The sequence below is a fragment of the Podarcis gaigeae genome (assembly GCF_964106915.1).
Source record: "Podarcis gaigeae genome assembly, chromosome: 3".
In the NCBI taxonomy this organism is placed as follows: Eukaryota; Metazoa; Chordata; class Lepidosauria; order Squamata; family Lacertidae; genus Podarcis; species Podarcis gaigeae.
Window position 1 is genome coordinate 23,589,781 of NC_139680.1, and position 22,423 is coordinate 23,612,203.

The window sequence follows — 22,423 nt, forward strand, 5'->3', positions numbered from 1 at the left end:
CATACGTGACTATTTAGATGATTACTGATCAAGGAGTTAGTTTGATAGACAGAAATATATTGAATAAGCTAAATCAGTGGTGTCACAAAATTGATTTCTCTGCCGCCTTTCTAAATGATCAGTCCATTCCATTGCCAAGCAAGTGTGATGATCTTTCTAAGATAAGACATACCAAAGTCACAGTTTCCTTTCATTGACATAGAAAATATAGAGGGCTTTTCAAATTTCAGAATGTGAGCAGGGCATATAAAAGCAGGGACATCACTATAGTGGCAAGAACAAAATGTGTCTCTGGTTAAGAAATGAATAAAATCACAAAGATTTCAGGTTCAGTCCCTAGAATCCCTAGGTAGAGCTGGGGAAAACTTCCTGTCTGGAACTCTGGGAACCTTCTGAGCTAGATAGTCCAATTTGGATAAGACAGCTTCTTACGTTCTGTGTGATTTAGTTCGGGGAAATCTATATAAGATTATGAAAATTTACAGACCACTAAAATGGAATGTATCCTTAAACATTTCTTGCCTTGTGGAATATCTTGTATCTGTGTGCGCAACTAGAGTTATTGCGTGGACAGGCGGAGTCCCCAGATCCCGAGTGGTCCCCCCCGTCATGTGGAATAGCGACTCTAGACAACGTGCTATGGGATTAAATTGGCCACAACTTTATTAAATTTCAAATGTGGGTAGACCTTGGCTCAGGCATTGGGCGTTCTCCCTCCCTAGTCCCCAGCCGGGGACCTAGGGACCATCAGGGTTATCCAGTGTGTGTGTGTGGGGGATGGGCCGGCTCTGGAGAACATATGTTCAAGCAGAGATAGCCGCCCCCGTTACGCCGCCACAGGGGAGAGCAATGACGACCTTTCGGTGTACGGCCAAAGCCTCCCTTCAAAAACCCCTTTAACGGGGAACCCTGGTATCGCCGCCGCAAAGAGGAAGATGGACAAAAGGATTCCGCCCAAGGCCTGATACCGCCAAAGTTGTGACGTTTTGCTACGGGAAAGGCGAAACCTGCCAATGCAGGGAAATTCCTTTCCGGCCCTTTAACAGCGACCTTATCGTAGCAGCGCCCGCATACCTGTGGAGACAGGTTAACCTGCAAAACCTATGAAGAAAAATTAACCTGCAAAAGAAGACATTAACTGAGGGTGGGTAGGGTGGGAGAAGCTCTGGAGCCAAGTGAGGATTACCAATTAAGATCCACCCTCTATTGTGTGGGCAGGTAATCCCTCCCCCTACCTGGCCTGGTTTCCCTGGCATCACTTCCCCCAGGTGCGATTGGACAACTCACTGGGGTAGGCGGGGACCTCCAGGTATCCCACCTGAGGGAAGGCAAAGCCTATGCTGATGGGGCCACTCCAGATCCAGGGCTGCACGCGTCCCCGCAAAGGGCGCCCCCCGTTTTAAGTGGGGAGCGGTCATTATCAGCTACTGAAAGTGATTGCTGTGCCACTGTTTGCATCCTTGCGTCTGTCATTTTTTAAACATATGTGATTAAAAATATTTTTTTAAAACCTGCATCACCCTCGCAAATGCCTTTCAGCCTGGGAAAATGCAATTATTAATATTCAAAACCCTTTCCGTTGGTTTTGCCATAAAATATACATTATGGCATAATAATAGAGTAATAACCACATGGTTTGCACTAATATGAAATGCTATATTAGTGGAATTTAGGCTACATTTTCCACTGCCGTAAATCAGTTTTGAAAGCATCTGGGTAGGTCTGGAACTATTGCTGTGTTCAGGTATAACGTGTGTGGATAGATCTATTAAATGTACCACAGTTTAATAGTATACCTTCAAAAGCATGCATTTCTAGGCAGCCCTATTTGATAAATGCCTAGTCACCTTGTATAAATGTGACAGAATAAACATTATTGCTTTTCATTGATTTTTTAAAAAACAAATTATGCAAATGGAAGAGCTCCTTCAGTTTGCCAAAGGGACTCCAAACCATTAGAGGCATTCAATGGAGAGAGGTTTCTCCAATCCCCATGTTCCTTCTGTTGTTCCTGTGCCACCTTGCGCACTGTTATGAAGGATCTCTTAGTGCCCCAGAGCAGCTTTTCTGGAGGGCACAGAATTTAAGCCAGTTGTTGCTCAGACGGAAGAAATTCTTCCAATAGCAGAAGCGAGTGGAAGCCTCACTGGAATAGTGTGGTTGGGTGGGATTCATAGAATTGTAGAACTGTAGAGTTGGAAGGGACCTGAAAGGTCATTTTGTCCAACCCCCTGTAATGAAGGAATCTCAGCTAAAGCATCCATGACAGATGGCAATCCAACCGCTGGTGCTGTTCTAATGCGCTGGCAAGAGCACTGGATTGGCTCTGCTGGCATGTTTGCACCGCACCAGCCTCACCACTGCGGTTGTCCCTCTCCCTCTCTGTCCTGGTGTGCTGCAGTGATTCAACCAGAGAGCAGACAGGTGTGCAGCACAGCCACACCATTCCATCCACTGCTGGGTACAATTTGTCCCAGTATATTTATTCTCTGAGGTTGTGGGCTCCAGTTGCCCACTGACATATCCTCTCCAAAGGAGTGTTGGCTACAGGGGTGCCGACTTATAAAAAATATTGGGGGGCGGGGGCCCATACTGACATAAAAAATATTGGGGGGGGGCTAAGACCTCCAAACCGCTGCTGCTGGGGGAACGAAAGGGGCGAGCCCCGGGCTGCCCCGACCTTAAGTGAACCTGTGAGGGCCCGCCCTTTGCGGCAGCCGATTGGCTGCCGCTGTGGGCGGTGAATATTAATGAGCTAGGGGGAATCCCCACTTCTCGCGGGGCTGGCGTCAGCCCCGCGAGATTGTTGATGGGTCGAGAGCCCGCAACCCCACCCCCTCTCTAGATCGGGAGTGGCTTTGTTTTAACTCATTACTGAATGTATTTTAAAAGGTAACTATCGTCAAACAAGGAAAATAAAAAATACCAACATAATTTTGTGATTTTACAAAGCATAATATAACTAATAATTTTCTTAAATTATTGGGGGGGGGCGGAGCCCCCCCAAACGAATTTTTGAGGGGGCTCGGGCCCCCTCAGGCCCCATGGAGTCGGCGCCTATGGTTGGCTAGATTCCCCATCAGCTGATGCAAATGGAGAAGCCCTCACATCCAGAAGCTTTATTTGTGCATCGAAGTGAAGACCAGTCTCTTTTTTGATGTGACATGGTGTCATTCTCATTCTTCTCGGTGTTGGAATGGATTTATGCTCTGAAGAACAAAATATATCAAAACTTAAAACGAATGGAAAATTCAGCCAAGGCACATATACAGCTGAGTGTTCTCTCGAGTTCAGGTTCAAAGGATGAGCCTTTCGAGGAGACAAAAATTATTCTTCCATCACCCATCTGCAGGATTGCCTTCTGAAACGTTTAGTCCAGAAATATATCCAGTTTTGATCTCTTACTTTTGGTTGATGTTCTGGTAGAAAGCAAAGAGGGGAAAGCTAATGACTCTGCAACATTTGCTATGACAATCTTATCCTTTAAATCTAAACTTAAGAAACCAATCAACACTGTAGGCTGCTTTGCTGCACTTGCTGCTTGTTTTAAGCTTTTAGCTTGTTTTGTTCTTTTTAGTATAATTCCAGGACACCATCTCATTCAAGAATAATAATGTGCCACACGTGTTCCTAAATTTCACTTGAACCAAACTCCAATCTCCCCAAAAACAGAGGGTTAAATCAGCACATCCCTAAATTGATTTGGTTCTTCCATTTTCCTGGCCAGCAGCGTTCAGTAATCTTGCTATCCTCTGTTTTTATAGGTCAGTGCATGAGAAGCCAGAGCTGCCTTAGTCCAGATGCAGCCTCTCTGTGTGGCAATGTTCCTATTGGCTGAGCCACTTGCCTTTTTATATCTGCCATCATTCTAGCCATCTTCTCCTCGGATATCCAGCAAGGATTCTAATTAGCCACAATTGTTTAGAGGCCAATAACACAATTCTTCGGCTGATGATGATAAAAGAAAAAACAGCTCCGTTGACTTAAATGATACCATTGTTCCTTAGACGATGTCCTCGCCTTATACGTCTGAATTCCAGATGGCTACTGAGATAACACAGCTGAGGCCACGAACTGGAGAGGTACTGAAGCAAGTTTCATATGAAGGAAGAATAATGGAAGACAGACTTGCCATATATCGCTTGAGAGGGCTTGGAGGAGGGTGTTTTGTGAGGAGGTCTGTCTCAACCAGATTGTGCATATTCAAATAAAATAAAAAATTTGTAGTGTTCGTTCTCGCCTCTAAGTTATTGCTCATCAAGAACGCAAATTCGCTTTCCTGTCTTGCTTCACACCAAGGCTGTGGAAAGCTTTGTTTCTTGTTTTTGTTTTGAAATAATTTTTATTAGACATTTGGGACAGGCCATATGCGATAGTTTTTAAGCTCTAAGACTCCTGTTGCTCTGGGATGTGTGTAACCCATTTTCCCTAAGCCATTTCTTCAATCTAAATTGCCCCCCTGAAGCTCTGACCAGACCCACAGTTCTCAGCCTGGTGTCATTTCCTAGAATGTAAGCTTCCGGAGGGCCACAAATCCCTCCCTCCATTTCCGCTTTTGCCCTTTTAGAAAATAGCTTTGTTTGAGGCTGGTTGGGCACCCCTTCCCTGACTACTCCAGTCGTTCACAGAAAGTTGGATTAGGACCCAGTTGATGGGGGTTCAGTTCTCCACTCAGCCTTGGGGCTGGCTGGTCTCGGGCCAGTAATTCCCTCTCAGCCTAAGCTTCCTCACAGGGTTGTTGTGAAGATAAAAGGGCAAAGGACAACTCTTTGTACACCACCTTTGAGTTTATTGGAAGAAAAATGTGTAGCAACATAAATCATTCTCTGCTTCAATCCCCCTGTCCTTTAACCCTTTATCTCTGATCCTAATTGTATTAGAACTGGATGTGGTTACTTACTGGTAACGTTAAGCCACTTTGCACATGCTCTGGGATGTTAAAAGGTAAAGGACCCCTGACAGTTAAGTCCAGTCGCAAATGACTCTGTGGTTGTGGTGCTCATCTCGCTTTACTGGTCGAGGGAACCGATGTTTGTCCGCAGACAGTTTTTCCAGGTCATGTGGCCAGTGAAACTTCTGGCGAAACTTCTGGCGAAACCAGAGCAGTGCATGAAAATGCCGTTTACCTTCCCACTGGAGTGGTACCTATTTATCTACTTGCACTTTGACGTGCTTTCAAACTGCTAGGTTGGCAGGGGCTGGGACTGAGCAACGGGATCTCACCCTGTCGCGGGGATTCGAACCGCCGACCTTCTGATCGGCAAGCCCTGGGCTCAGTGGTTTAGACCACAGCGCCACCCGCGTCTGGGATATTAGACGCCATTTAACAGCATTAAATGTATGGTGTGTACACAGCCAAAGTCTGTCCCATTGTTTGTTTGCTTTGATGTGAGCGAACAGATGCAAGGTTTCAGTAAACGTTCCTGTGTAACACAAAGTCCTTCCACTTTCATTGAAAGTCACCCTGCAATCTCTCTCCGTTTCCTCCCCTCCATCTTTCAGTCAGAAGTTCCAAAGGTTGAAATGCACCGTGCAAGATATTCTCTATATCAGCATCATGGGTATGCAGCAGCATTTTATTAAGTCATCAGTCAGCTTTGAAGTTTGCTCAGCTAAGGCACTGTTGGCCTGCTGAGCTTCACTGATGCAGTCAGTGCGGCTTGATATTTCATGGCGTACAACAAGAGTTGAGCTGAATTTGAAATCTGCTTCTCTAATGCAACTGAGCTTTTGAAGCAGCCGTGGTTTACTGTATGCATGGCATGCATAAGCAGAAATCGAGGCCTCCCAATAAAAGATAATATTTTATATGGAAGTGTGGTACAAAGCACTGGATTATAAGACATACATTTGGGGTCTTCATGTGAATCATCCAATGAGTGTACAAGCTGTGTATCGTGTTTTTCCTGCACATAAATAGTTGTACAAATCAACAAGGGCAACTCTTTTGCAGAAACACTTGCACAGCTTGTATCTATGTAACATGTGAACAAACCTTTCATTTTAGATTTATTTTGAGAAGCTATCTTGATTAAATCAACAATGTAGTGCAGCGTGGAGCGTTCCCTCTGTCTCCTCTCTTCTCCCCTCACTTTGGGAGTCCTCTGAGCAGGCGCTGCTGCTGCCCCTGGTCTCTGAACGCCCCCTCCCCTGCCCCAAAGAGGGATGCCTCCTCATACTGCCCCACAGGGGCCTGGGAAGCAGCGCCTGCCAGTCCCAGAGCACCATTTGCCTGGGAAACTTGCAGGCAGGGCTGCTGCAACAAACAACTGTGGAAGCCTTTGAGAGGCAGAGGCATGAGAGGGCATCAGAGGAGGGAGAGAAGGAAATGGGGACAGAGACCAGTGTTGCCCATGGCATCCCTGACCATCATTCAAGGCACCCCAGGGTGCCACACCACACTAGTTGAAAACCATTGAAGTAGTGTAATTTAATGTGAATCCATGGAGAACCTGGGATGGTCAAATGACTAGGCATCAAAAGTTATCAGCCCAGACTAAGTTTATGCAAAGGAATGCAGGAAGCTGCCTTATCTCGAACCAGACCATTAATTCATATAGCTCAGTATTGTCCATGATGACAGTAGTAGCTCTCCAGCCTACCTAGAGATACCAGGGATTGAACCTGGAACCTGTTCAGAGCAACTGCTTTACAACTGAGCTGCAGCCCTTCCAAAAACACCCTTTGGCCATCCCTCCTCCTTCCTTTATTTTTTAGAAGAACGTGTTAGTCCAAAGAATCTACTATAATGCATCGATTTCCATGTCACATCCAACAGGATGTTCACATCAGAGCACATTTGGTGGCTTTGCGATATTCAGTGACTTAGGGATTTGTCCTCATGACCTAATGCAGTGGAAGTTGCTGCCATCTAAACCCTGTAGATTCAAATGGTTCAAAGGAAAGAAACAGCATACATTTTCTCTTACAATGGGGAGCCAAGACACTCATCAAGGAATTAAAGAGGCGGTGACAGGTTGACCACTGGAAGATTGTGTGGTTTTTTGCATTGTTCTTCAGAAGGGCTTCCAGAAAGTGCTAGAACAGAGTGAAATATTCACCAAATTGTGCCTAAGAATATGGTGGACAAACTGTGGTGTAGGGAGGAAACAGCTGGTTAGCTATAGGTTTGCATGAAAAGTATTGCCCATCCCACTGCACCAAGTACTGGTATTGTATCTACAGATATTTGCCAAGCGCACTCCATCTATCTCAGGAGACAAATCCATCATGTTCTTACTTGACATCATGAAGCTTGCTACAGTCATGGTAATGAGCAGTCTTAAGCACTTCCCGTTTCTAAGGTTTAAAGTCCAGAAGTTCTTCACCCATTCCTCACTGCCCCACCCAAATGTTCTGCTTCATGTTATATTCATCATTTGGACTCAAAGGTTTTAATGGGCTAAAATAATTGCAGTGCCAGCATATGTGATTTTGAGGTGGGGGGGGGGCGCTGCTCATTAAATGGAATGCTAAACACCTTAGCAGTAATAATGTGAGTGAAGGTGAAGGAGATCTCTACAGCTCAAGCTGTATGACCCATATATTCCCTATCATGATATTCAGTTAAATTAATCAACTGGGAAAACCTGAGAGCCTTAGCCGAGAGTGAGAAAATCCTAGCATTTGGAGAATCTTCTCCAAGATGTATGGGCAATGTATTTGGCCATGTGGGTTAAAATGCAAAAATATAAGAGCAGCTGTTAAGAAGCCGTGGCCACTGAGGCAGTCTGCTATCAGAAATGGCTTTGGCCACTAGACCAGAGCAGTGAGTTTTTGCCATGTATCCTCTAAGGTAGAGGGTAGCTCCCTTCATGAGTAGGGGAAAGTGTGGTGAAAGGGTCTGTGGATCTACTCATTTGGCCTCTCCCCACAAAGTAATGTTGCTCAAAGGTTAGGGGAGCAGGTGGTGCTGTGGTCTAAACCACTGAGCGCCTCTTGGCTTGCTGTTGCTCTGTCCCAGCTTCTGCCAAGCTAGCAGTCTGAAAGCACACCGGTGCAAGCAGATAAATAGGTGCTGCTGTGGCGGGAAGGTAAACAGCATTTCCGTGCACTCTGTCACTCGTCACAGTCCCCCATGTGCCAGAAGCGGTTTAGTCATGCTGGCCACATGACCCAGAAAGCTTTCTGTGGACAAACACCGGCTCCCTCAGCCTGAAGCAAGATGAGTGCTGCACCCGATAGTTGCCTTTGACTGGACTTCACCATCCAAGTGTCCTTTACCTTTACCTTTTACCTAATGTTGCTTTCTCTTTTTCTGTCATCTCTTTTTCTCTCATTTCTGTCATCTAACAGCATGGAGGTGCATGGAGGCTTCAGTGATGATTTTGAACTCTGATCACCCAGGGTTCTTTTCAGTGCAAAAAGCCTGGTTTTTGTTGTTGTTGCTGTTGTTTAAATGTATACATTGCATCAGGGTGTCTTAATCCACTTCAACTGGAATGGTTTCCTTCAGGAGGTTGTGGACTCTCCTTCCGTGGATGTTTTTAAGCAGAGGTTAGATGGCCATCTGTTATGGATGCTTTAATTGAAATTCCTGCATTTTGCTGGGAGTTGGACTAGATGAGTACCAACTGTACCATTCTATGAAATGGTATACATCAAAATGTCTCTGTAACAAGAAAAAAAACCTAATAGCACTTGGTTCTCCACTGGCTACTTTGTGGACCTGCACAAACCTAAATGTCTAATGTGTGCTTCAGTTCCTCTTACAAAATACTGACCGTCTCAGACAATGAGGGTGGATGCAGGAGTGGGGTTCCTAGAGGGAGTTCACAGGTCCCTGTGTGTTGCAGTGAACCCAGCATTGCATGTGGCTGATTGAAAAGAGAGAAGAAAGAGGTCAAAGTGTTCAGTGGTTTGCTTTCCTACATTGCCAGTTTGAAATGGGTTGTGTTCATAGCTGTCAACGTTTTCCCTTTTTTAAGGGAAATTCCCTTATTCCGAATAGGATTCCTCACAAGAAAAGGGGAAAGTTGACAGCTATGGTTGTGTTCTGTCCAGGGGCAGAGGAAGGGGTGTGTGTGGTGGGGGTTGGTCGCCCCGGGTGTCACCACTGAGGGGGATGACAAAATGCCGGGCAGCACTCACCACGGGGCCTGCAGCATGCTCGAGCCATGTGTCTCTCCTGGGAGTGATGAAGTGGCTTGGACGCCTGCAGTCTCCGCTTTGCTCCAAACAGTCTGCCCACCCCCTCCCCCTCAGCTGTAGGGCAGCTGAGTGGGAGGAGGCAGGCAGACTCCTCAGAGGCCGTACGGAGGCCCCAGGCGCTCAATCGGCTTGTTCTGCTGCTGGTTCCGTCTCATACCCTTGCTTATATTTTTACTCAGTATAGAGGTAAAATGGTTTATCATTTGTAATTTCCCAAACAGATTGCTTTTCAAGAGCTTTGCTATTAATGCATAATGGACCTTGTGTAAACTTTTTTTAAAAGTGTTTTGAGAGCCATAGCCCTAAGATATTAATATTGTCCTAGCATTTGTATAATTTATCCCAGAGTTGCCCAAGATTTTATATTGACTTTGTGGTGATCGATGTGATTTCCTTTACAATGCCAAGCTTAGCTTCCATTCATCACAAGTAAATTTAATTGAAAAATATAGCACAGCGACCTAACGATAGAAATATTCTATAAAGATATAGTGCATACATTTTTATTAAATATTATATCTTTTAAGAAATAGAGCAACACAATTCATTTATTGGGATTTATGGGTGACTTCCTGTTCCTATATGTATTTATAGAAACAGTTGTAAACCAGAAATCATAAAAGAGATCTATGCGATTACACATGCAGGCATGCTGTTAGATCCATTAGTAATGATCATGTGGGTTTGTCTAGATCCATCAAGAACTCCTCAGTAAAACACCAGTTTATGTCAAAGGGAATTGTACCGATGTGGCATGTAGGATACATATACATCTGCACAGGTACCATTGAAGTCAGTTAGGCCAGTGCTGGATGTGTGTACAAACAATGAAATTTTATAGCCTCTGATCAGGAGGGGCCTCTAAACACATTAAAAAATAACTGCATTAGATGGCTTGTGCACAGTACTCAGTGTATGCTATGTTGCATCTTCCATTCAGCATGTGCTAAACTTTGTGTGCAACTGTTCTTGCGTTACTGTACATTAAGAAGGTTCATATATGCTAAGTAAGAAACTGTAAGGTATTTGCAATTAAAGTATTTCATATCCAAGTAGGCTCATTGCAAGATATACATTTCAGTTAGTTTTTAGCAGCATCCTCACCTATGTACCAGTATACCTATGTACCTACAGGACCGCCTCTCCTGGTATGCCCCACGGAGGACCTTAAGGTCCATATATAGCAACACCCTAGAGGTCCCGGGCCCTAAGGAAGTCAGATTAGCCTCAACCAGAGCCAGGGCCTTCTCAACACTGGCTCCGGCCTGGTGGAACGCTCTGCCTCATGAAACCAAGGCCCTGCAGGATCTGATTTCTTTCCGCAGGGCCTGTAAGACACAGTTGTTCCGCCTGCTTTTGGCTTGGAATTAACTTGATCCCTCCCTTTCTTTTTTCTTTTTTCCTTCTGTGATGGAACTCCTACTTGGGGACCTCCCTGGCTTTTTTCTGGCCCATATAGGACCAGTCTAGATAGTTAGCCTTGGTGAAGACTTGACGTTTTCATCCCCCCAAAAGTTTTTGAGTTTCTGCTGAAATGAGGCTGCATTTTCATGTTGTATTTTAATCTTGTTTTTTTAAGTTGTATTTCAGTCAATTGTTTTATATCTGGTGTTAGCCGCCCTGAGTCCGGTCTTGGCTGGGGAGGGTGGGGTATAAAACAACAACAACAACAACATACAAATATAAAAGTGTTAAGTTGTGGGTGAACATATCAGACGACACAGCGATTCTTCAAACAGCTCTTTTTTATTCAGAGGCCAGAACAGAACTGAACTGAAGGGCTCAGTCAGCCTGCTTATATAGAGCTCCAGTACAACGTTACTGCAGCAACTTTCTAAAACTATCCAATCACTGAACGTAACTTTTGATCCTTCATTTGCATAACTATCTACAGTATCCATCCAATCACTGAATGTCACTTTTGATCCTTCATTTGCATAACTATCTACAGTATCCCCCTGCTGGCCCAGGGTGAGAACTTCAGTACATAACAAAAAGTTTCTTATCTACTTCTTTCCTGATGCCCTGCTTCCCAGCCTCTCATACTCCATTTTAAATCATAGTTGCAGCATCCCCTGTGGTGCCCAGAGGCCTCGTTTCCAGTGCAACCAAACCGGTCGCACTCCCCTAAATCCAACTCTGCTTCCAGATGTTGTTGAACTCCAAAGAGCATAAGAAGAGGCTGCTGGATCAGGCCAATGGCCCATGTATTCCGGCATCCTGTTCTCACGGTGGCCCACCAGATGCCTGAACGAAACCCACAAAAAGGATTTGAGTGCAAAAGCACCCTCCTCTACTGTGGTTTCCATAAACTGTTATTTGGAATCATTGCTGCCTCAAACTGTGGAGGTAAAAGTCTTGGGAACTTGCTAGTCATTCATAGGAAATATTGCGTATCTAAATATATCATCAATTATTATAGTCATTCAATTAAAATTATAGAAATGTGTTTAGAATGGGAAAATGTAATTCTACCCAACTTATTTGTGTTTCCCCCTCATTTCTGCACAACTCTTTCTGGACTTGCTTTTTGCCAGCTGATGCCATATTAGAGAATAATATATCATCACTATAATGGCATTTTGATGATGTATTACATTAATTCATCACTAAAGCAATAGCACTTTGGTGATATATGGTTGTATCAGGGAACTGGTGCAATAATGACACATTACTCACAGATAATGCTGACCATTGTGAATGGCTTCCAGTTGCCTAAAAGTTTTAATAAAACATTTCTATCCGAAAGTGCTATGCTGAAAGGCCTGATCAATTTGGAAAATAGGAGGAAAGCATTATTAGACTGTACGAAGAGTTTTGCATACTTCCAACACCATCCTAAATCTACAATTTGAGATGATGTCTTGTGGGGCCTTTGCTAGCAAGGCAGAACATTCAATTTGGTGCAATGCTGCTTAGGGGTTTGAGGTGATCCCAGCCTAATTCTTTTGAAACATAATCTATTAAGACTGAAAGAGATTGACAGCAGTGAAGACTGGGCTTCTTTATTCCTGCTCAATATCAGATACCTCGGAATGGAACAGGCACAGTGAAAACTACCCACATTGTTGTGGTTAAAAAAAGAAGTTGAAATCCTTTAGGGAAATCCAGCTGAACATAAACTACTGAGACACCACTTGTATCTGTAATGGCTAGATGCTAGCAAATAAGAGAAAATTGAGAGAAGTCTTTCTTTGTGTATTTGTAACTTCTGAGCTACATAAATGCTATTCACTTGGAACCAACTCTCTTAATCTTCAAATAGTATCCTCTTTTCCTCCACCCACACTTTTCAGATGTTCTGCTCAACAACTAATTTGACCCCGAGGCTGTTCATTTGTTATCTCAGCAAGCTCCCCTGCATCTAACTGCTTTCATGAGTGTTCTATGCATGTGAGCTGTGAGTTTCCTCTCCTGATGTTATGTTAAACTGAAGATCACAGACTCTCCAGGGATTCAAGCAGGAATCTTTTCCCCAGTCTTACCTGAAGATGCTGAAGATGAAACCTGAGGTTTTTGGATGAAAAGCATATGCACTACTTTTGAGCTATCCATACTATTGTAGCCAGCTACCTGTTGTTGTTGTTGTTGTTGTTGTTGTTGTTGTTGTTGTTGTTGTTGTTCTTCTTCTTCTTCTTCTTCTTCTTCTTCTTCTTCTTCTTCTTCTTCTTCTTCTTCTTCTTCTTCTTCTTCTTCCTCTTCTTCTTCTTCTTCTTCTTGCTGTTATTCTATTCTTTTTGCTTCATTTTCTTTTTTTCCTTTTTTTTCACACACACACAGACACACACACAACGGGCAGAAAGGTGTAGGTCATCTCTGAGATGCTATGACATTGATTCAAGGTTCCTCAGCTGTGCAGTGTACATAACACATATGCTGGAGAGTCATCTGTCAGCTATGCCCCTCCTATGGAGTTAAAGCTCAGTGCCAGGCGCCACAGTCCAGTTCATACCATTCAAAAGTGGTCCTCAACCCTCAGGAGACTTTGCAGGGGGCAAGGGATGGTGCAGAGAGGAGAGGACAGGCAATTTAACTTTTGGCAGCCTCCTTCCACTGGCACTTCTCTGGATCTAAGCCATTTTGTTTAATAATGGGTAAATGAGAAAGAACAGCAGGGAGCAGGCAAGTACTGAAGTGATATGCTGTTTGTACGTTGTCTGCACCATTTTAAAGCTAGATAGAAAGACTATTAAGTAATCTTTTAAGCCTAATTGGATGTAACATTGCAAGAAAATGGGTGAACTGGAGTGGTGTAGTGGTTAAGAGCGATAGACTCGTAATCTGGTGAACCGGGTTTGTGTCTCCGCTCCTCCACATGCAGCTGCTGCGTGACCTTGGGCTAGTCACACTTCTCTGAAGTCTCTCAGCCCTACTCACCTCACAGAGTGTTTGTTGTGGGGGAGGAAGGAAAAGGAGAATGTTAGCCACTTTGAGACTCTTTCGGGTAGTGATAAAGCGGGATATCAAATCCAAACTCTTCTTCTTCTTCTTCTTCATGCTGACAGAATCCCTCATTCTAGCCTCTTGAAACTGCCTATTTCAAAGTCTGCAAATCAGGAAACTGATGTGCTCTGTTACTCATATGCGCTGCATCAGGAAAATTTTGTGCAACATATGGCAGGACAGAATCTCAAAAAAAGATGTGCTTTCTGAAGCCCACATTCCCAGAATGTCTGCGCATGATGTCTATGCTAGCTTGGTCATGTCCGTGGAATGGAAGAGGCAGTGTTATTTTCCAGAAAAAGAGGTGAAGTTGGAACTCACCATGAATACCTCCCTTGTTCTTTTATAATGACAATGACAATGGTGACCACCTGAGAGGTGGCAGAACGGAGTTCTGGTGAGTTCTGGCTAGAAAAAAAGCCCTGGGGACACAAGATTTGCCCACCTTGGAAGAATGGCAGATGCAAGTAATAGACTATATGGAGATGGCAGAAATGACTGGCAGAATCCGAGACCTGGGAGAAGAAGTGGTGGAAGAGGACTGGAAGAAGTTTAAAGAATATCTGCAGAAACATTGCAAAGTTTATGAATGCTAAAACGATGTTGGATATAAAAATAATATGGCATTAGTGATACAGGTTTAAAAAGTATGTAAATATGTAATAGAAAAAGGGTGAAAGACTAAAGTTATATTATTTCAAAAGCAAACAATATGTTAAAGGTGTTTAAATATAAGGAGGAAAGATTGGAGACATAATAGAATGATTCTAATCATTAGAAATGAGTTTTGAAAGAGGGTAAGGATTTGCTGTATCTGATTGGGTAAAGAGGAACACAAAAAAGGGAGGCGCGAGGAAGTCAAGAAAGAAAGATTTTTAAGCATGAATTTAAAAGTTGGAATTCTTATTTTTCTCTCTTTTTCTTTTTTTTCTGTATTTGGTACTTCTTATCTGTTATATGTGCATTTTCGACTTTGTTTGTTTCTTTTTTCCATTTCGTGGTTGTTATGTTTATTTTTGTGATTGTTATGTTCTTTTTTCTTTTGTAAAAACTAATAAATATATTTATTTAAAAAAGAAGAAAAAAAGCCCTGGGAAAGTGATAGGATCCTAAAAGATGTGCTCTATGGGCAACTGGCTTCAGGCACCAGGCTCATATGCGGACCAACTCTGCATGACAAAGATGTCTGCAGATGTGGCATGAAGACTGGCATTAACCCCGCTGTGTGGAAACGCCTTGCAGACAACCACAGTGCCTGTATGAGGATACCACAGGGACATTTACATAACCACCCCCACCCCCTGCTGAAACACTGGGTGAGGAAAGTCAAGCAATCTACTTAAGCAACTCCACAACCCACCTCAACCATTGTTTTACTCTGTATTTGTGCATATGTGCTTGTGTGTGTGTGTGTGTGTGTCATGATTCAGTAATGCTCCTTCCTTCACTTAGCTAATGGAAGATATCTTTGGAAGCCGCATTGGTTATGATATCTTTGAAATTATCCTGGAAAATTGGTATAGCAGTAATAATAAAATTAATTTTTATTTATACCCCACCTTCCCCGGCCAGAGTCGGGCTCAGGGTGGCTAACACCAGTAAAATTACAATAAAAACATAATAGGGAGGGGGGAAACCAATTTAAAATATGGGTTAAAATACAATTTAAAACACAGCCTCATTTTAATAGTAGCCCATAGATCAAAACCATAAGGGGAGGGAAACATAAGGGTCAGACTGAGTCCAAACCAAAGACCAGCTCTGTCTTGCAGGCCCTGCGGAAAGATGTCAAGTCCCCGCAGGGCCCTAGTCTCTTGTGACAGAGCGTTCCACCAAGTTGGGGCCAGTACTGAAAAGGCCTTGGCCCTAGTTGAGATCTAACCACCTTGCGAATTAAAACTTATGAATATTGTTGTTATTTAAATTTCCATACTGCCCTCCATCCAAGGATCACAGGGCAGTTTAAAATATAAAAAGCACAGAAATACATATCATAGTAACAAAAAACAACCCCTCCCCCATTTAATAGGCCATGTTTTGTTTAATTAGCCAAAGGCCTGGGAGAAGAGGAATGTTTTATGTCTAAATAATGATGTAATGACAGTGCCAGGCAATGATGTAATAACAGAGCCTTCCACAAATGGGAGCCATCACAGAAAAGACCAGTTTTCTGGTGGTGGAGGCACAAAAAGAAGGACCTCAAATGAAGATTGATGGGTTAGGGCTGATTCATAGGGGAGAGGTAGTCCCTGACTGGTGCAGTTATGTGTTCAAGTGTGTGTGTGTGTGGGGGGGTGTATTGTAGCTCTTCTTCACCCTCCCCTTGTACTGAAAACCTACCATCTACTTGAATGTAATGTGCCATCGAATTTAATGCACACCCTAATTTTTGTGATGTAATTTGGAAAAAAGTGCACATTAAATTCGAGTAAATATGGTAAAATGCTTTTGTACATGTGGGCCCTTGCATCTGGGTGGCTTTTTTATGAGTAAGGAGCCTTAACTGGAATTAATAACATGGGATGCTCTGAAGTTGGGATCTGCTTGTCTGATTACTCATGATTTTTAAAAATATTAAAGATAGCAAAAGGTATAGTAGTGTGCCTTAACTGGCAACAACTATTGAAAAATAGAAGCAAGTTCACAAAACCTTATTAGATTTCTGATCTTGGCTATGAGTACGGGATTTATATTGTTTTTGCCTCTGTATGATATTAAAACCGATAATATGTCATATGTGAGATTCGAATCATGTCAACTGTATAAAGAAATTATCTTACTTAGCTCCTCTTGCTTTCCCTCCCTCCCTCCCACCCTCTCTTTCTCTCTTATATCCTCAAAAATATCCTTTGATAGTTCTTACATCAGTTTTTGTATAGATTGTAGTAAGCAAAAGAATTATTTATTAGTTCTTCCTTTTTTGTGAGATATTAATATGATAAACCTTTATAATAAATGTGACTCAAGTGCTGTAAAGACACACCATGCTGTGTTGATAGGTCTTATTTTTTCATATTTCTCATGCTGCATATTATACACTACCATGTACTCACATTTGTCATACAAAATGTGGTTAAAGTTACATTTCCTTATTATAAATGATACTTCACATGCAGCACTTCATGAGTGTAAAGGAATGTAGCCTGTGTCTCATGGATTAGATCATTTGCATCTGTCCAGGTGTTGACTATTTCACTTGCAGTGAATGTGACCTCTGGAATCAAAACAGATAAATCCATTGTATTATGAAGATTACTAAAACGTAAGTCTGTTCCTTCATCCACCTATCCACTCAATTCTCATCGCCATGATTATTTCACTACTGCTTGTGCATACAGGTGACAAAATACAGTAAGCTTTGGTTGATTTGAGTGCTATAGTTTCTGGTATGTCTAAGAAGAATTACCATAGCAACCAGTAGCATATCAATTGCATGCATTAATGCACAATGGCTTCACTTCACTTCACAGAAGTGTTCATTTAATGGATATAGAACAGTGATGGGAAGTCTGTGGCCCTCCAGATGTTGTTGGATTCCAACTCCCTCAGCCCCAGTCCCCATAGTGTAGGTGCTTGATTGTCGTCTTCCAAAGCAACTGCTCTATTCTGAACTTAAAAATGGAAAGCGTAATGCTGGTGGTCAACAAAAGAGGTTTAAAGACTGTCTCAAGGCAAATCTTTAAAAATGTAGTGAAAACACCAACAATTGGGAAACACTTGCCTGCGAGTGCTCCAAACGGAGAACAGCCTCTACCAAAGGTGTCATGGGTTTTGAAGACACTCAAACTCAGGACGCAAGGGAGAAATGTGCTAAGAGGAAGGCATGCTTGGCAAACCCACACCGTGATCAACTCCTGCCCGGAAACCAATCTCCCCACTGTGGAAGGACGTGCGGATCCAGAACTGGCCTCCACAGTCATGGAAGATAATCTTACTCAGCTATGAGTGATCGCCAAAGAAGAAGAGGAGGAGGAGGAGGAGCCAACTCTATGTGTAGAGTTCTGTAGGGAAACCCTACTGCTAGGCCAAAACTTTGAATAATTTGTCTCCACTTTCTCAGGCTAATCTCACTGCTACTCAACTGCACATGCAGATCACAGCTGAGAGATGCTTGCCACTCTATGTCCACATTCCATCTTGTCCATTTATTTTTCGATATCCGGTTTGCATTGCCATCACTACTCTCATCTTTCCGTGCATGGATTATTAGTTTTCTTGCTTCTGCTGTGCTGCCCTCTCACTCATGTAATTAACAATGATGTCTTACTAGTAAAACTTTAGGACTGTTTTTATGCAACCATCTGAATTTTACATATGGGGCACATGGTCTTCAGAAGTCTGTAGAACTGGCCAAAGACTACATATTACAAATGATAAGAAGCTTTGTTTGAGGTGAAAGCCCACAGTTGCTAGGCATCCATTTGATGTAACTTTGCGGAATAAACAGCAACAGTTTTTCAGGCAGTGTAGAGAAAGCTCTGTCTTCTAGCTACTGATGTTACCAAGGCACTGTGCCAACCATTAAGGGCAGAAATGGCCTAGTTTGCTGCTTCCTCTATTTTTGGGCTTTACATTGCATTCCTTGATGGCATTTGCATCTTAGTCCAGAGATTGAGAAGCTGTGCCATTGCTGGACAATAGCTTCCATCACCCACATCCTTGGCCATGATTGTTGCAGCTGATACACGCAGGAGTCCAACAGCATGTTGTGCATTTCAGGTTCTGCGCACACACCCTGTCTTAATTACCCCTGGCCCTAGTTCACATTTGTGTGTTTGTACTTTTGAATTATATGACTCTTTCATAGTCTTGGGTTTAATTATGTCTGAACATATTGAAATTTAGCCATAAGAGGTGAGTATATTCCAACTGCTAAACAAACGATTTTGGCCTGTTCAAAGTGTAGAAGATTATAATTCCAAAAAGATTAGCTTTTAGATCTCATTAGTAAGAAAATGGTTGCTATTTTGACTAATACAGTAATTAAAACTCTGATGGCTAGGTGAGTGCTTAATGAAACAGGTTTGCCTTTCATTAACTAAATAAGCTTTGGTAAGAATTTCTGTTATTAAGGTTTTTCCTTCCTCTGTTAGACCTTTGCCATGCAGAGTAAGTTCTAATTAGGATATTTCAGATGCTGATTTAGATTTTTAATCTTTTTTCTATGCAAAAACTCAACAATACATGTTCTACTTATTATTTCCTCCTCTTTCCTCCCAGGTCTTCCTCCAGGTCCCAAGGCAGATTCAAGCCACACACCTGAGCCATGGAGGACTCCACTGAATATCTCAGTGATAGAAAACACAATTGTTCCGATATCATGGACACAAGCTGTACTAGATATTATCTGGGCACAACAGATTCCCAAGCCAATTCCAAATCTTATTGGGCAGCCCCAGGTCACCCTGAAGGAAGTCCTGAATCTGCAATTAATGTTAGCATCTGTATGTCTCAAGAGACAATTGAAGAGTACACCATCTCTCTAATTAATTTGGTTCCTCAGTTAATTATAGACTCCAATTTTTAACGTATTCAGAAACGAAGCACAATCTAATTACAAATAGGCCCTGCTTCTAGGTTTTACACTGACCAGAGGTAATGATAAGCAAACTCTTGGCTTGTTTTAGCATCTGCTCAATAATTATGAGCCATTTTCAGTGAGTGCTCAGAAAGATATTGCCAGTTTTTGAAGAGTCCATACGCAGATAATAATGTTAGTACATGTGTGTGTTGATACTGCTGCACACATGCTCCTTATTGTAATGACTTTTGAGAATGTTGGTTCCCGTGACAGAAAAACCCTTGGCAATTTGATTTCGCCCTTTTCCAAAATAAACACACCCAGAGCAAGAGAGGTTTTATATCTAGATAGGGACAGAAACCACATACAATATTTGCAAGAAACAAACAATCATGGGAACAAGCAAGCAAGCAATTTGAGTAAGACTAAGTATGTAACATTGAAGGGATTTTATGGGTGCTTCTACAGTGCAGCTGTCTTTGGACTCTTGGTCTGCTGACATCTTAAGAAGGATACAAATGAATTAACAGCTGTACAAATTCATATTCTGAACCATAACATTAGGAGTTATAAAACACTGTTAGCGAAATGAGACAAAGCTTTTCATCAGATACAAATGGTAATTTTTGGATAGTTACTTTAACTGCTGAATGCAACTACTAACATCTCTCTATATATATATTGCTTTTTGCTTTCCTCAGGGGATGAAATGAGAACTATTCTGGCTGCAGTGTGTCTTAAATTAAAATTGTACCCCTTTTGAACATTACCAAAGCAAACGGAATGTTATTTTCTAAGCGATTCAAGCTTTCTCTATAGCTTTTCAAAAAGCTGGCAAGTGGTAAATTTCAAGGAAGGACTATTTCTACCAGGGTAACATAGTTACAAATATATTTTATTTTTATTTTTTTAAGTAAAATGGCAAAGATCAGCTAAAAACACTTTGATTTGCTTATGAACTGAACTGTTGAGATCATTTGAAGGATGTAGACTGGCATACGGTGAAACTATGTTTCATTTTAAAGAGAAAAATGTCTTAATGTACAGGACAAAAAAGGCACATGGATCTAAAGTACGGAATATGGCACAATAATGTGTAGTAAACCAGTGGCACAGTACAAAATATTTTGTTGTTTACACTTGAGGTACAAGTGTTTCATTAACGTGTGACCCAGAAATTACAGATCCCCCCAAACTGATGCCAAAGATTTGTGCCGTTTTCTGCTTCAATGCTCACATTTTGTGCCACCCCCACAACTGAGTAACTGACAAAGCAAATTAGGGTCACAGCAACCCTGTGCGGGCCCTGAAATGGTCAAATGGCCACTTGGGGCAGGTGTGCGCATGAGGGGAAGGGTGCGTGCATGAGAGAGGTGGGGCGCACACACGTGAGGCACTGGTTTGGAATCAATTGGTGTTTTTGGCATTAACTAGTGAGCCTGATTTGTTTTGTCAATTACCTGTTGGGGGGTATACAAAACGGGGGGTTCGCAGCACAAAACTTTGGCATCAGTTTGGAGGAATCTGGAATTTCGTGGTCACACATTAATAAAGCTGAAGTACGGTAGCTACTGAAAAGGGTCTATGATGCAAAATGCCTTGCAAGTCATTAATGTTGGCATACATTGTTCCCTGGGATTCAAAAAGGTCCTCTTCACTCGGAGCCATTGCAATCAAATCCTTGTCAGTGGGAGTTGGGATTCCCAAAGCAATATGCTGGTGCATTTTACATTAGCGCTAATGGCAGGTTTGTAGCTAGGAGCTCCCAGGTAACTATCTAACTTCACATTCTATTGATCTGGAATCTAGGATACAGGCACACTGTGTACCACAAAAGGATGCTAGATGAGGAGAACATAGTACTCAAGAGCAGCATGGCTTACCGGGCTGCCTTTTTTTGTACAAGGAAGTTGCAGCACAGAGTAGTCCAGACAAAGTTAAGCACTGTTAAGGAAAAGGGCCACAGCTCAATGGTAGACCATGTGCCTTGCAAAGAGAAATCCCTGGTCCAATCTATGGCATCCCTGGGTAGGGCTGTCTGAAACTCTAAAGAACCCTTGCCCATTAATGTAGATAATACTGAACTACTTGGACCCAGTGGTCTGACTCAATATAGAGCAGCTTCCTCTGTCAAGTCCCATTGATTTCAAGGGGGATTATGAAAATTCGTGGTTGCCTTCGTCTTTTGAAATTAATAGGACTCCACAGTGCTTTATGCTGTCTGGTTCGTGCCCTGTGTAAGCCAAATATGCTTTTGACATGGACAACTGAAAGAGGGGAGATTTCAGCACATACACCTTCATAATGTCTTAGTGGGTTGTGTGTGCCTTGCGCCTTCTCTTTGTTATCCCCGTCTGCAATTCCAGTCAGGTTTCATTCCTAGCTATGATGGCTCATTGGTAGATAGCTCCAAGGTCTCTGGTCCCATTTTCAAGTCATCTAGGTTAATGACCATCCATGCATCACATCCTTCAGTACAGCTGAGGAACCTCAGTCCTTGGGGCCTAATGCAACTCTCCAGACTTCTCTGTATGGCACTTGGGTCTCACTCTAGGTCACATCTCCTTCTAGCTATGCCCCCTTCTGCCAGGCCACAAGCCTCACTGAACCAGCTTCATCCACTCCTCAAGTTTTCTGAAGGGAATGTCTTCTTAAACTCTGATAATGACTCTAGCTTGCCCAAATGGCTCTTACTTTCCTCCTGTACCAAGGTATTGTACAGTGGATTCCTTAAATGAATTATGAGTTAAGAAATGCTTCCTTTTGTTTATGCTAAAGCTGCTGCAAATGATTCTGCTTAGCATTTCATACCTGAGTCTTAATTTATGGATTGGTTTTTGTTACACCAACAACAAGTTATTCTAATAGTGGTATTTGATTCGTTCTCCACTTATGTTGTGAATGAATTGTGAAGAACAGAATGCCGATAATAACAACAGCAGCAACAACAAATCAGAAGGGAAACCTAGGACCTAACTGCAGGCTTGTACACATGTTACACAGAGCACAGACACAAGTTGTCTCTATACATGTGTCTGTGTGAAAGTGTGTACACTTGCTTAGTTGTTCACTTCAGTTATTATCTGCAATAGTGTAGCTGTGGAGCTCAGTTGTTGTGTATAAAGATACAAAGACTGTATACATTGAACATGACATGTGATCAATTGTATGAGTGTACAGAACAACTGTTTGTGCATACAGATTGAACACTCATTGAATGTAGTGTGCAAATACGTTTCAAACTTAAACCTGTTTAAAAGTTGTTCCCTATCTCTATACCAGGAAATTTTGGTAAATGTATAGTGAGCA

At 42.5% G+C, this 22,423-nt stretch overlaps 1 long non-coding RNA gene across 1 annotated transcript; it reads left to right on the forward strand.

The window, feature by feature from the left end:
- Positions 1-230: 230 nt before the first annotated feature.
- On the forward strand, positions 231-4,233 carry LOC310840771. Its single transcript, XR_014562115.1, has 3 exons — positions 231-558; positions 1,412-2,552; positions 3,072-4,233. It is a non-coding gene; the product is annotated as an uncharacterized lncRNA (long non-coding RNA).
- Positions 4,234-22,423: the final 18,190 nt, after the last annotated feature.